Below are 13856 nucleotides of genomic sequence, written 5' to 3' on the forward strand. Positions count from 1 at the left end.
AAAAAATTTTTTCTACCAATATAAATGTTTTGGATATTCGATTACATTCCATATTCCCACGATGGATTCCACCCTTTCGCAAAGATTTTCTAGACACTATTTGTAAAGCAAACTTGTTGCGATTATACAAAAACTAAATCGTGTAAGATTCCTACCCTTAAAATTATAAAAAAAAATATTGCAATGTTCTATTAAATACCTTTCGAGACGAAACCTCACAAAACTCCTTTCATAAAAAAACAAAAAAAAAACTTTCTCCCACGTTCCTAAAATATCAAGTTCACTGTAAAAGCCGACATACTTTGAAATTAAAAACTGAGTGTAACAAATTCAACTTCAAGACAACTTTTTCTTTTATTTCGAAAAAATTGACAATAACTCTTAAAATTGACAACAATAAATAGTCATATTGTTAAAAAAATGGCAAATATAAACATTCATAATGAAATAAAATAACAGGAAAAAAGATAACAGGTATGACTCCCCTTATGGTACCAAACACCATAATACCAACAACAAGAGTGGGCTATTAAAGAAGATTCCTTGTTTGTTTTGGAGGAAGAAGGCAATCATTTATCTGGTACATATTCACGTATCACTTAAGAATACCAGTTTTTTTCGCTTTGGAGAAAAAAAATCCAATTCCGGCAAACGTGAATATGTAAAACACTATTGAGTGTGTAGTCTAAAGTCCTTTGGTTTTTAAGGATATTCAAACACACAAAATAGGGGTACTCATTGGCATAGTCTAAGTAAAATCTACAATTTTTGGAAGTAAATTTTCGTGTACTTATCCCAACATACATGAGGCCAATACAAGAACATCCCAAGATGAAAAGGTAGAACAACTCTCATAGTAGTAAGTTAATCTCTATTCCATGTCTACCTCAACGATAAGGTCTCAGCGGTACGCCACATAGTATTAGGCACCAGATTCCTCAAAGTATTTACGAAACTGTAATATTCCGAAATATCGAGTGGATTATTGAGGATGTAACCACAGTTGAACGACGTTTTGTGTGAGTCTGAGCTTTAGTCCACGAAGCTTCAAGTTTATCTTCCATTAATGTGAATACCCCTAATGCTTGAACACAAGTATGCAAGAATTTATTTAGCAAGTACTTGTTCCCATACATATAAATGCAAAGATAGGTGTGCGAATACAGATCCTGCAATCAAACTTCACATTAGAGGTGTGCGTGTGATACGAAATTGTGGTGACACGCTGGAATCACGTGAGTCGTAAACAAGATTCCAAGCAACTATCGTGGATGTGCTTGAATGGGACTAAATATTTCGCGCATGAAGGCGAAGAAAAATAAATTTTGGTGAAGTGAATAAAATTTCTTCAAAATCATGATCACGCTCAAGCTTTTCATTTGACATTAATTTAACTGGCTAACCACATTTTATTTTTTTTTTATTCCTTTTGATCATTTCCGGTTGGAAATAGCGTAACTTTCGTGCGTGAGTCCTTAAAAGTTTTTCTTGAGTGGATATGGCTTTTCACTTCGTGAATGGGTGTGAGTTCCTACCACAAAAATGTCGTGTTCGAACGTGCGTGAATAGACAGACTTTTTCCCTCGTAAATGTTTGTGTGGGTGATTGCAATTTCACTCACTCACACACCTCTACCTCACATAGCCCTGTAATCGACATTAAATCGACGGCAAGGAAGCCTGTGTTCTTCAGTTTGGAGGCCATCCATAAGGATGTGTGTTCACCCTCTGCTACGGTAAGGAGAATTTCTGGTTTGTTCCCATTTTTATTTTCATTCTACTTACGAGCAAGGAAGATGTATTAAGTTTCATATTATGTTCAGTGTGGTGTTCTACAAAAGTTGCAAAAAAAAAATCGCATAGAAGGAGGAGGATTTCGGTGTACCCAAGAAATTCAAGCGAGCCGCTATACAAAGAACCGTATGTTGAAAAAAAAAAAACAAATCTATACTCCCAGTATAGACAGCCTGGCCGCCTGTCTGGCCATTTGTGTCTGGAAGATTTGTGAATTTACGGTGGCTGTGGCGGCATTTAAGTTAAGTGTTTGACAAGCAGAAGCCGCTTAAGCATTGAGCCGCATCATCAGCAGCTACTAAAATAAAGCGACACATGAACAGAATTATACATGAAATCAAGGCAACGGACGATGTTAGGTGGCTTTACGTCAGAAATTGACATACGAGACACTTGAGATGCTCTCCCTGGAATGATTCCATTTCATTGTCGTCATATTTTCTTGTTTTCTTTTAAAGCTCTTGCCTTTTAAGAGGAGCAGCTATTGAACGTGGGTCCTTGTTAGATTGCTTCAATTTCTGGAAAAGAAAAATATTTACTTTATATATACTTGAACTTTAGTCTATACGCATTTCAAATGGAATGCAAATTGGCAAAAAAAGAAACCACTTGTATGGTGAAATTTGATGATGCCATATTAAGCTACCGAGAAGGTATTCTTCATTGGAATATCATCCACCTGAATATTTGGAAGCTATTGGATCAGATTAGACTGTTTTATTTTTATTTATTTCATTAATTCGATTCTATGGAAAAAATCGATGATAAATTAATAAAAAGCCGTATCGGATTGTATTTCCTATTGAAATTAATTACATTAAGAAACCCAAGCAAGAAAATAATCCTTCTAGAAAACTATTGACATAGAGAATGTAAATCAAAATGCAAAACTTTTCTTTATGGCAACTCGAAAAATCTTTGGCCATATCTCTGTTAGGAGTTTTCCTCGCTCAATAAACTACAACTTCAGCAAATAGAATTTATGAAAAGAGCTATAGAGTAGCATAAAGAAATGGAAACTCTAGAATAAACAAGAACAAGCAAAACTAAAGCAAACTTTAATCATTTCAAACCAGAGTCTACTAAGGATGCTAAAAACATTTTCAGATGGCAAAGAAAATTCACTGGGAAATTTATTCTCTACCCAACCCCCCACCCGCCCTTTACCAATCCTCTGACTGCAAATAACTTCTGTTCAGCAAAAAGGCGAACATTGTAGATCTTCTAACAAACAAATTGCTTTGCAAGAAAATCGTTTTCTTCTACTTAAAATGGAAATGGAAGAAAATCCTATAGAAAAAAACATATCCCGAAAAAATGCAACGCAGCATTGCAAGGAAACTTTTTAATGAAATTTAATTATAAACTTTGTCAAACAAATAAGGAAAACGATTTATATTCAAAAATACCAGGAATTCAATGAATCAACCACAATCCAAGAGCGCCCCAGACACAGACTTTGCCAAAGCCAATGCCATGGGAAAAAAAGAGAATAGAAAAGCAAAGGCAAATATCTTAGCAGGATATGCATAAAATATGCATTCCATACCCACTTGCATAGCAATTTATTGATCCTTTTTTGGCTGATAGTTATTATACCATGGACAATTTCGAAATATGAAACGGACGTATTAAAGGATTAAAAAAAAAATTTAAAAAAAGAATGGAAGATCTGGTTACCTAAATATTAAAAACATTCCCCGTATAAAAATATAGTCTACAATGTAAACGATTTTTACAGGTGGATCAGAGAAAAATTATAGTTTGTATCCAAGAAACTAATTATCTAAGTGAATGGAACCCGGAAAGTAGACATCCTTTCGGGATGTCGCATTATTCTTTCAGCTTTACGAAAAATTCGATACCCACATTTGTATAATCTATGCCCGTTTATCACTAATAGATATAGAAAGAATATATATATTTGGACTGGAATTTTTTACTAATATGGAATCATTATTCTGCGTACCGGTAGAATACAATTTTTTCTAAATAATTATATTTTAAAAATTTTAACTAATATAAAATTTCCCATTGATTTCCTATATAAATAGAGTCGTGAAAAATGTTATTAAACATTTTCCTCCAAAAATAAAGTCATAAATATTTTCTTAGAAAATAATTATTTTCAAAAGCTCTTAAATAAATAAATTGCGTTACACAAGACCATGACACAGAGAGAAAATGTATGATATTGCTTAAGTTTTCTTTAACAACATTCAATCATCTATTCAATTCCCGACATCCCATACGAGTCACCAAAGAGACACCTCAAATGTAAACGTTTTATTGTACTTTCACACCCAGGAGTTCACTTTGTGACCTTAAACCTCCCACAATGAAATGAAAGGAAACGAAAATATGTACTAGACAATAAATATAATTTGTGAAATCTTCATGTACTCCATGAACAACTGTCACTTGAGCGCGTGCTTGAGTATGGTCGTCTCCTATAGTCATCCATCCTTAGGCTCTTTGGGGGCAATTTGCAAAACCAAAACATGCTTTTGAAACATTTATTTTCTTCCTTGGCACTTTCTTAAATCCCATTTTGGGGCTTTTTTAGATCCCCCGAATCCTCAACATATGTTGAGGCTTTAAATAAACAATGAACGAATTCAAAGTTTGCACTGCCACAGGGCCCACATAGCATCACAACACCGTCAATAGGAAATAGACGAAATAGGCAAAATAGAAAAAAAAAATATATATATAAATGTGTGGCACGCATTTTTCAAAAGCTTGAATTTTTCTTCCTCTTGGTATCTATAGAAAAAGAGACTTCATTATGACTTTTTCACGTGCCGTACATTTTCGTTGGTTTCTTTAAAGACTCTATTTGGATTTTTGGTCAAAGAATTTTTTGCCATTGTTATTACCTTCCCTAGCGTAGTTCTTGGCCTTCCATACCATTCCTTTCTTGGCTAAGTTTGGTTTGGTTTATTTATGATAAGAATTTATTCAAATTAGAGGTTTATTAATGACGCTAAGACTTTTAATAGCTTTGTCAAATGGTTCAAAGACTCTACGGCATTTGAATTTCCAATTAAAGTAAAGCTAAAGAATATTTACATGTTGGACTTTTGGAGAATAAAGAAAAAACCAACGACGAAAAGTAGCCTAGACAAATTCCCAAGGTCCAGAAAAGGAAACAACTTAGCTTAAAAATAAAAAAACTTGTCTAAAGCCCAAAAAAAAAACAAACATTTAAATAAAATTTCTTAGAATTGAAAGAAAAAATTGTCCTATAAAATTGACCTTTAAATATTGCTTCTTTTTTCTGTTTTGTTGTTACTTGATTACGAATAAACTTTTAAAATAGCCCAGCTAGAGACTTGCATTTAAATTGAAGAGAAATTGAAAGAAATGGATTTAAACAGAAAATATTTTAAAGAAAAAAATCATAGACAAAAATCTCTTGAAATTCTTTTTTTGATTTAGAAATAAAACACATAGAGAAATATGTTTTTTATTCTATAGTTGAAACTGCATAAAGTTAAAGTGGCAGCCCGATTAAGATTCAGGTTCACTTAGACTATTTAGTCCATTGTGATAAGTGACCATACAATCGTCCGCCCTTTTCATAGCCACAACCATATGATGGATGGTGTACTAACTTTGTCATTGCGTTTGTAACACATCGAAATATTTGTCTCAGACCCAACGAGAATTTTCAAAAAGTGGCAAATTTTTATAAGACTTTTATAGCAGCGTTTTATATTGAACTGTGAAGTAACTTTTTTATTTAGATCCTTACAAACTATACAATCATTTCATTTTATATAAAACCATACCTTGAAAATTATTTGAAGCATATTAACCCGGATTATCTACTATCGATTTTTTGCATATTTTTAGGCTGAACAATTGTCCGCTGTGAACATTATGACACAAGGGGGTTTTGTTCACAAATTTTGTATTCGACTGAAAAACTCGATTATATGTTGGAACAGCGATATATCCGACATCAAAATGTATAAAAAGTGGCATAAATTTGTGAAAAGTTTCACATTTAGTGGCATAAAAGTATCACCGCTTGAAAAAGTGGCAAAATTGGAACTAAATTTGCACAACGGTAACACTGCTCAGACCCTATAAAGTATATATTCTGGGTTATGGTGAAATTCTGAGTCGATCTAGCGATGTCCGTCCATTAGTCTTTGAAATCATACTAACTTCCGAACGATTCAAGCTATTGACACGAACTTAGTATATGCTCTCTAGCAACCATAAAATAATTGGTTCATATTGGTTCATAATTGTATATATCTACCGTATAAACCGATCCCCATATTTGAATTCCGGAGCTTAGCCTTAGAAGAGCAAATTTCATTTGATCTTGTTGACATTTAGTATGTAATGCTAGTATACGCCCTTTAATAACCATGCAAAAATTGGTCCATATCTGTCGATATTTACATATATATCCCCAGATTTGATTTCCGAAACCTTTTGTAGGGGCAAATTTCATCCGTTCCGGTTTAAATTTGGTACCTGATGTCAGTATATGCCCTCTAACAACCATGTAAATTGGACCATTCGATCCTGTTGAAATTTGTCCCTCAAATTACCACGCTAAAATTGGTTCATATCGGTTCATAATTATTTATCGACTCCTTTATATAAACAACTCTATAGTATTTCATATTAAGCATCAAATATCAATTATAAATACAATAAAAAACTCAACATATGTTTGAGAGATTCCAATTTAAAATTTCTCATTTTCCATTCAAAAATAAATTCAGCAGTTAGCGACACTCTTCTGTGGGAGGTTTCCATAATCATACTCTTATCTATAAATCGTCGATGCGAGAAAAAATGCATAAAAATTAACTTCCTGTTTGCCACACTAGTTTGTAAATTTGCCTTATTCGCATTAACGAACAATTGAACTATTAAAGCATATTTAAAAGAAATTATTGAGATTATCTCTAAATGGTTATCAGCATTCATCCAACTCGCTCCTCGTAGAGACTGGCAGGCAAACAAAGACCTATGAAAAAGACCATAGAGTGCTCATATATTTTAGGGTTTGGCTTTAATGGTAATGGAAACCTCTTTCGTTTAACACAAAAAGGCGGGAAGGCTAACAAACAATGTTGGTAGCATAAATGCTAGGAATACTTGACGATTTATCTGTTTTCGGTACTTGGTCATAGATTAATTTACTGATTTCAAGTGGGAAAGCCGCCGAAGCGTAACCAAAACCCAAACCCCATAAAGGCAAGACAGTGAAGAAAGACGAAGAAAAATTGTTAACTTATTAAGGTGATGGGTCCTTACTAGCTTACCGCCATATTTTCCTAAAAAGGGAGGGGATGCCGCCATAGGACTGATATTCTGGGCGTATGGAAGCAAAACATATGGGTTCAAAGCTATCGCTTTACAAGCAGATGGAGGATATGGTGGCAATTGTATGAGCAAAAACAACACGAGTAGTTTTAGCAAGCAATAGTTCTTCATCCGTCCTGGAGCTCCTACTTTTTTTTGGCGATGGCAGAAGTTTTGGAAAAGGCGTTTTATATATTAACATTAAATTGTGGAGGTTGTTTGTAGTTACAAACAATTTAATACCAATTGAGTATTATTACCTCCAAATAAAATGCCCAAACAAAAAACGGCAGCAAGGTCTAGCTGTTTCCCAAGGAGAAGCCACCAGTTTCTCAGCCTTTTGTATATTACTGGGGATTTGCGCCTCCTTTGGTCTTTCCCCTGATGCTTCTTTTTGTGTGGCACACAAAAATGCCTATTGTTTTCCTAATTTCTCTGCTTTGTTGTAGGCTTTTACAACGCCCCTTAAAATAGAATTTTGCGGTTTGGCTTCCAAGAGTCTATGGTATTTGTATTTGGCTTTGCTGCTATTCACAAAGCTTTTTTGTATTTATTAATTTGTATAGATTTCGTTTAGGCAGAGGTTCTTCTTCGGCTTTTTCTGGCAAAATATTGCCTTTAATGGTAGCTTTAAGGTTCCCTCTTGTTCCCTCGATGGACGTCTGTTTAACTTTCCGCCTATTTTGGCCAGTTGATTCAGTTTGGTTAGTTTTTGGTGGAAGTCTATCTTTGGCTGTCTATTTATTGGTGTGTAGTATGGTCAGACGTACTATGGCCCCCGATTCATGTCATTCTCTTCTTCTCCATGCCTTCCTCTGAGTACTGGTGTTAAGGTATTTTTGGTATTTTATGGTTTCATGTGGTCAAAATGGATGGTAAGGTATTTATTGCTGTTGGCCGTACTGCTGTTGGTTGTTTGAAGATTTTCGCCTATAGATATCCTGGGCCTCTTCGCATGAACCTCCCTTTCTCTCCTTCACACAAAAAAAAAAAACATTTTATTTTTATTATTATGACCATTTAGTGTGTATTGTTGGTATTTATAAGGCTAAGGTTTGGGGTTTCCTACTTGGGGTAACAAATGTGCGCTTATTGTGCCTCAAAGTTAGCCATATAAAATAAAAACTGTTGTTCTGGCTGTTGTTGGGGAAGGTTAATTTGAAGCCACCGTTTTGACCTCTTACAATTTTTATTTTGGCTTTTTTGATGTTGTTGTTGAGTTGTTATCTAATCATGAGGATTTTTTTTTTCGAAAGAAAAAAGAAACATTTAATTTTATTGATTTTACTTGTAGGAGTGATTCTCCGTTGCACACACACTCAGAAATAATGGAATATTTAAGATTTTTTTTTGTGGAATTGAATTCAAAAAAAAAAAACTTAAGGTGTAAAATATCTGAATTGAAATATCTGAATGTTTTTAAATTAAATTTAGAGATATAATCCTTGCACACATGGCAACGTGTAAAAACTTCTATGAGATTATCTATTGGCTAAGTCAGAATGTATAACAAGTTCTCACAATCAGTTCGGTAAAGATTTTAAATATAATGGTTTAAAATTTTGATAAAACACTTAAAGCACTAATAAATTCATAAACACACACTCATAGAAAAATCATGAACGGCGTGCACGTTTCAAATCGGATGGAACGCGAATCAACAAACATGTGGTTTCAAACGGAGAATAGACGGCGTAAATCTTGCAACTATAAAATTACATCATGCATTGTCAAAACATCCGCTACTGTGACTCGAACCTGGAGTGTGCACATTGCACCAGCGACGAACTTGCCATAAGAACGTCTAACGAATATTTTAAGATTTTTCATGACCAAAGAAAAACGAAAGTCATCGTGAACGCCCGTGGACGAAACCATGAACATTCCGCGATTTTGGAACGTAATTTTTTTCTATTAGTGTATATATAACATTTAGAAAAAGACAATTTTCGATCGTGCCTAAGCTCGGAAGGAATATGAGTTTATACCATCGTTAGTCTTCGGTTGAAGCTTTAAAGTTCTAATATAGACTCCCTTATATATGGGGCTCTCTCAAACCAATGGGTCGATATCGACTATAATAGCTCCGTTCGAGAACCCGATAATTTTTGATAATTATTAGAAATTTTTACTGGAAGTCGTTCGTTTACACCAAAACGCCAGCAAAAGAGAGCCGGAGAGAGACTACATTTGACAGATATGAGATAGAGAAATTGCAAGTTTTTGCTAGAGATTTTTTCCCAGTAAAATCTTGCAAACCATAGCATACGTTGCCAGCTGGTTATTGATAACAAACAAAGTACCAATACAATGTACATGTTCGGCAACTACGACTGGAAGTTAAATATACTGGATTCGTTTTTTGCTTTCAATGTTTTAGCTGCTGAAATAGTTACTGGATACCGTTCGTGTACTTTTCAGCAATTTTAAGCAAAGAGAATAAAATACACTCTTACTCTCTTACTAGTTTTTACTGGATATTTTTTACTGGAAAAGTACGCGAACAGACCTAATATCTAACTTATACATTCTCAAGAAGAAAATCGACAGATGTCCTTGGCAGGGGTCTGATGAATGAAATCCACACTGAAAAAAGTTTGCGTATAATATACTGGGAAACTAGTTTGGGTTTATTCTCTTTTTCTGTTCGTTTCATCACGTGATACCAAAGTCCTTCATAAACGTGTTAATCCCTAATTTTAACACTTAAACTCGTTACTATGCCATGATTCGATAAAAAAGGGACTCTAAAATTGGGCTAGGGCTCCTATTTCCTTTAGCTTTAAGGACGAATTCAAGAATATTGAAGATTTGTTTCAGACTTTTTAGGAGAAGTTCAACATGATTTTCTTATATGAAGGACAACGAATTTAAGTCACATAACTAGAAGTTAAAAAATCGCAAAACTTGCATTCTTTGTGCTCACGTCAATATTTTTTCTCAGTGCACCATAAAGACATATAAACTTGGGTCCCTTAATTTTCTATCTTGTTATTTGTTTCTTTTATTCATAAGTTATAGCTCCCATATTCTGTCTTAAGAAAATAATATTCTTCAAAAAAGCTATGGCTATAATTGATGTATTTCCAAGTAATCCACAATCTTAAGATCACATATACGCCAAATAAAGTTTGGCGTTTTTTGTTGTGCATTTTTTGGTTTATTGAGTTTGCCCAAGAACCTTTATAATTCGATATCAATCTTCCAATCAAACAGGTCACCCTCATCAAAAACAGATTTTCAACAATACCATCAGACCCAAGTGGAATCAATAAAGCAATGGAATGAAGTACAAAAGAGAGGGAGAGAGAGAGACAGCCAAAGATCCAACAAAAGTAATCATATTTTAAGTCAAGCGAATTTCTTCATACCTTTAAAGCCCAGGGAATGTGGATGTGATTAAGAAACCTTCTTCTTTTGCACAGATCGAAGAAAATGAATTTTCCCTCAATGTTCATCAATTTGAAGTGAACTTTTGTATTGGGCTAAAAAGAAAGAAAGATGCCCAATCTGACAGACAACCCACAACAATACGTTTTATCTGATTTAGTTTCCTTTTATGAATTCCAAACAACTGCCTGAATGATTGGGTGATGCAGCTGCTGCTGCCGGTTTGCTCCACAGTTGGAGGTATCACCCAACGAATGCGTATATTTTTGTATTTTTTTCGTGATTGACTCTCGTTGCAATTGCAGACAGACAGATGGAGAAAGAAAAATGAAACTCATGATTTTTTCGGTTTGTTATGAAGTGAAGTGCTCCAGTGGCGGTGTCGTCATCAGAGGGCCATGCTCAGGTCTTCCAATGTACACCAAGTCAGGGGTCCAATCTGAGAGGACGACGATGACTGGCTGTCCATCAAAAGTGCAGCGGCTGAACAAGGAGCTCATGTACGCTCAGACATACGTAATCAATCATCGTCATAATGTTAAAGCAATCCTTTCTGATTGCTGTGATGCCATTCATTTGGTTTGCCTTTTTCCTGGACCGTCATTTTATTGTTGTTGTTATTTTGCCAATATGCCACAGACCCACAATCACGATACAGTCCCAAAGACCTGCATGACAATGCATTGTGAATAACGCGCGAAAAGGTTACAATATGATTGTTTGACATCTTTAAGGAAAAATCAGCATATTAATGAGTTGGAGTAGTTTTTTTGGTTTTGTTTTCTGTGATTTGATTTTGCTTTCGACATGGAATGCCAATATAAATCCAAACTTTAACTGCTTCACAGGCCGAAAAGGTTTTCTCTCTTTTATAGATTTAGTACGTGCTCAAAATTATATTTAGCCTCTGCTATGGTAACAATTGCCCTTTAATGCTCTTTACATAATGGTCTTTTGATAATTCATCATAAGCCATGATTTGTTGGCTGACAAAACAAAAACCACAAAATTAAAGGCAAAAGTCAAGCAAACAAACATCTCGCACCATAGCCATATCGATGGACTCACACAAAGGATGAGGTAAAGCTTAAATCTAGTTATAATGGTGGATACACTGAGAAGAATCATATAGATAAAATTTGATTAAATTTTTAATATTTTAAACTTGTAAACAAGTTAAGGTTTAAAATTGTGGATAAGACATAAAAGTGCTGTGCACACTTTACCAATTTTTGCAACAGTGAAAAGCCAAAGGATTAAGGAAGCTACATCATATCCTTTCTTTTCGAAATCAATTCGAGTTATTTTTCAAATGTAAGATATTACTGAACTAAATTTTTTTTAATTTTTTGAACTAAAACATTGATGCGAAGTAAAGGTAATGATTTTCCATGCCCGTATTGTCATATCTGAGAATTTTAGACTTCTCTCTTCATATCTGAACATTTAAGCCTTGTTACAAATGTGTATAAATTGAACTTTATTACTGAGATTTAAATCTATAGAACTGCGCAATTGTACCACAACAATGGTACAATTTTCTCTGGATCCTCAATGAATATTTGTGGGAAATAAGAATAAAAATATATTCAGTCATTGTGGTTCAAAATGAAAAAAACTTGTAAAACTGTTTTACAGATACTGAGGTAGCTCCCAATAATTTGGCTATATTAATTTTAGGAGGCTGATATGTTAGATTAGGTGTCAGCCCGATGTATCAGGCTCACTTAGACTATTCAGTCCATTGTGATACCACATTGGTGAACTTCTCTCTTATCACTGAGTGCTGCCCGATTCCATGTTAAGCTCAATGAAAAGGGACCTCCTTTTTATAGCCGAGTCCGAACGGCGTTCCACATTGCAGTGAACTTCTCTCTTATCACTGAGTGCCGCCCGATTCCATGTTAACATAAGCTCAATGACATGGGATCTCCTTTTTATAGCCGAGTCCGAACGGCGTTCCACATTGCAGTGAAACCACTTAGAGAAGCTTTTAAACTCTCAGAAATGTCACCAGCATTACTAAGTTAGGATAATCCACCGCTGAAAACTTTTTGATGTTCGGTCGAAGCAGGAATCGAAGCCACGACCTTGTGTATGCAAGGCGGGCATGCTAACCATTGCACCACGGTGGCTCTCGTGGGGATGATGCTAAGGTAGTTCATATGTAGCCATTAGTTTTGGCATTACTCTGAGACCTCTCAGATGTTGGATGTCCACATCGCTAAATTTTGTCACTTTTTTATTTTAGGGGCTGATGTACTTTACAAGTGACCATTAGTTTCAGCATTACAATGAGTGAGATTGGAAGACAATATTAATGTCTTTTTAATTCCTTTCAGAGTATCGAAGTTTGAGAGGATTCACAGTATATCGCTTTTTCATAATTAGGGAATATAGGGTCCTCTTATTTTTGTGCTCAGTTATTACTATAAAATTGCTTCCGATATGTAATTAAAAAAAAAAAAATTATGCTGACTTTCGATAACATCTCCTCTCCAAAATTTTCTTAGTGTAGTCCATAAGTGCTTTGTGCTAGAAATCTCAAGAAAGAACCAAGTAATATTTTCACTAGAAACAAACACGAATACTGACTGCTTTGAACCAATTGCATTACAAATGTGCATCTTAAATTAGCGTTAAAATGCTAAAATTGTATGGTCATCCCCCAGTCAGATTGCAATCCATCCATGGATTGATCTCAACCTTAGCCAAAAGGCATTCGTCTAGCCATTGAGTGACTAGAAATAGGTTTTTGCTGTCCATTTGAAATCAGTCCAAATATGGAGTTGATGTATGAGTGTGTGCGAATCTAATGTTAAGACTGTTATGGCCCTTGGCTTTTTGGGATTTTAAGTTTTGATTTTCCGCTTTGCGGATAGTTATCCAAAGTTTTTGATTTCCATTTCGTTTCCCCATAAAAATGTAGAGAAGAATCATTTGCAAAAAACCACACCAAAAACTCAACTGTCATGGTCAAATCTTCATGATTGATAGTTTTGAAATTCGCGTTTGAAAAATGCGGGGATTTTACGATTGTTCAAGATTAGAGTATGTTATGTTATTTTGATTTTTAAATAAAATTTGCATTGCAAGGTTTAAGTGAAAACAAGTTCGTAAAAAAATAACGTTGAAAAGCATTTATGCATGTATCAATAACTTGGTCTAAAACGCATGAAAAATAATACCATGGTAATAGGTAGTTTCAGATACCTTGAAATTAACTAAGTTGCTCTTAATTTTGTAAAACATATGCTTCGGTTTTCTTCTCAAACTTGTGCAGAGAAATTTTTAATACAACTGACTGATACACCGAAAAAAAGTGAACTGTTTTATAGG

At 34.5% G+C, this 13856-nt stretch overlaps 1 protein-coding gene across 3 annotated transcripts in view; it reads right to left on the reverse strand.

Moving 5' to 3' along the window:
* Fili (Fish-lips) overlaps window positions 1-13856 on the reverse strand; it is a 144563-nt gene that overhangs the window by 65451 nt on the left and 65256 nt on the right. The window lies entirely within an intron of this gene.

The sequence above is a fragment of the Haematobia irritans genome, chromosome 5, assembly GCF_050003625.1.
Source record: "Haematobia irritans isolate KBUSLIRL chromosome 5, ASM5000362v1, whole genome shotgun sequence".
Taxonomy (NCBI): domain Eukaryota; kingdom Metazoa; phylum Arthropoda; class Insecta; order Diptera; family Muscidae; genus Haematobia; species Haematobia irritans.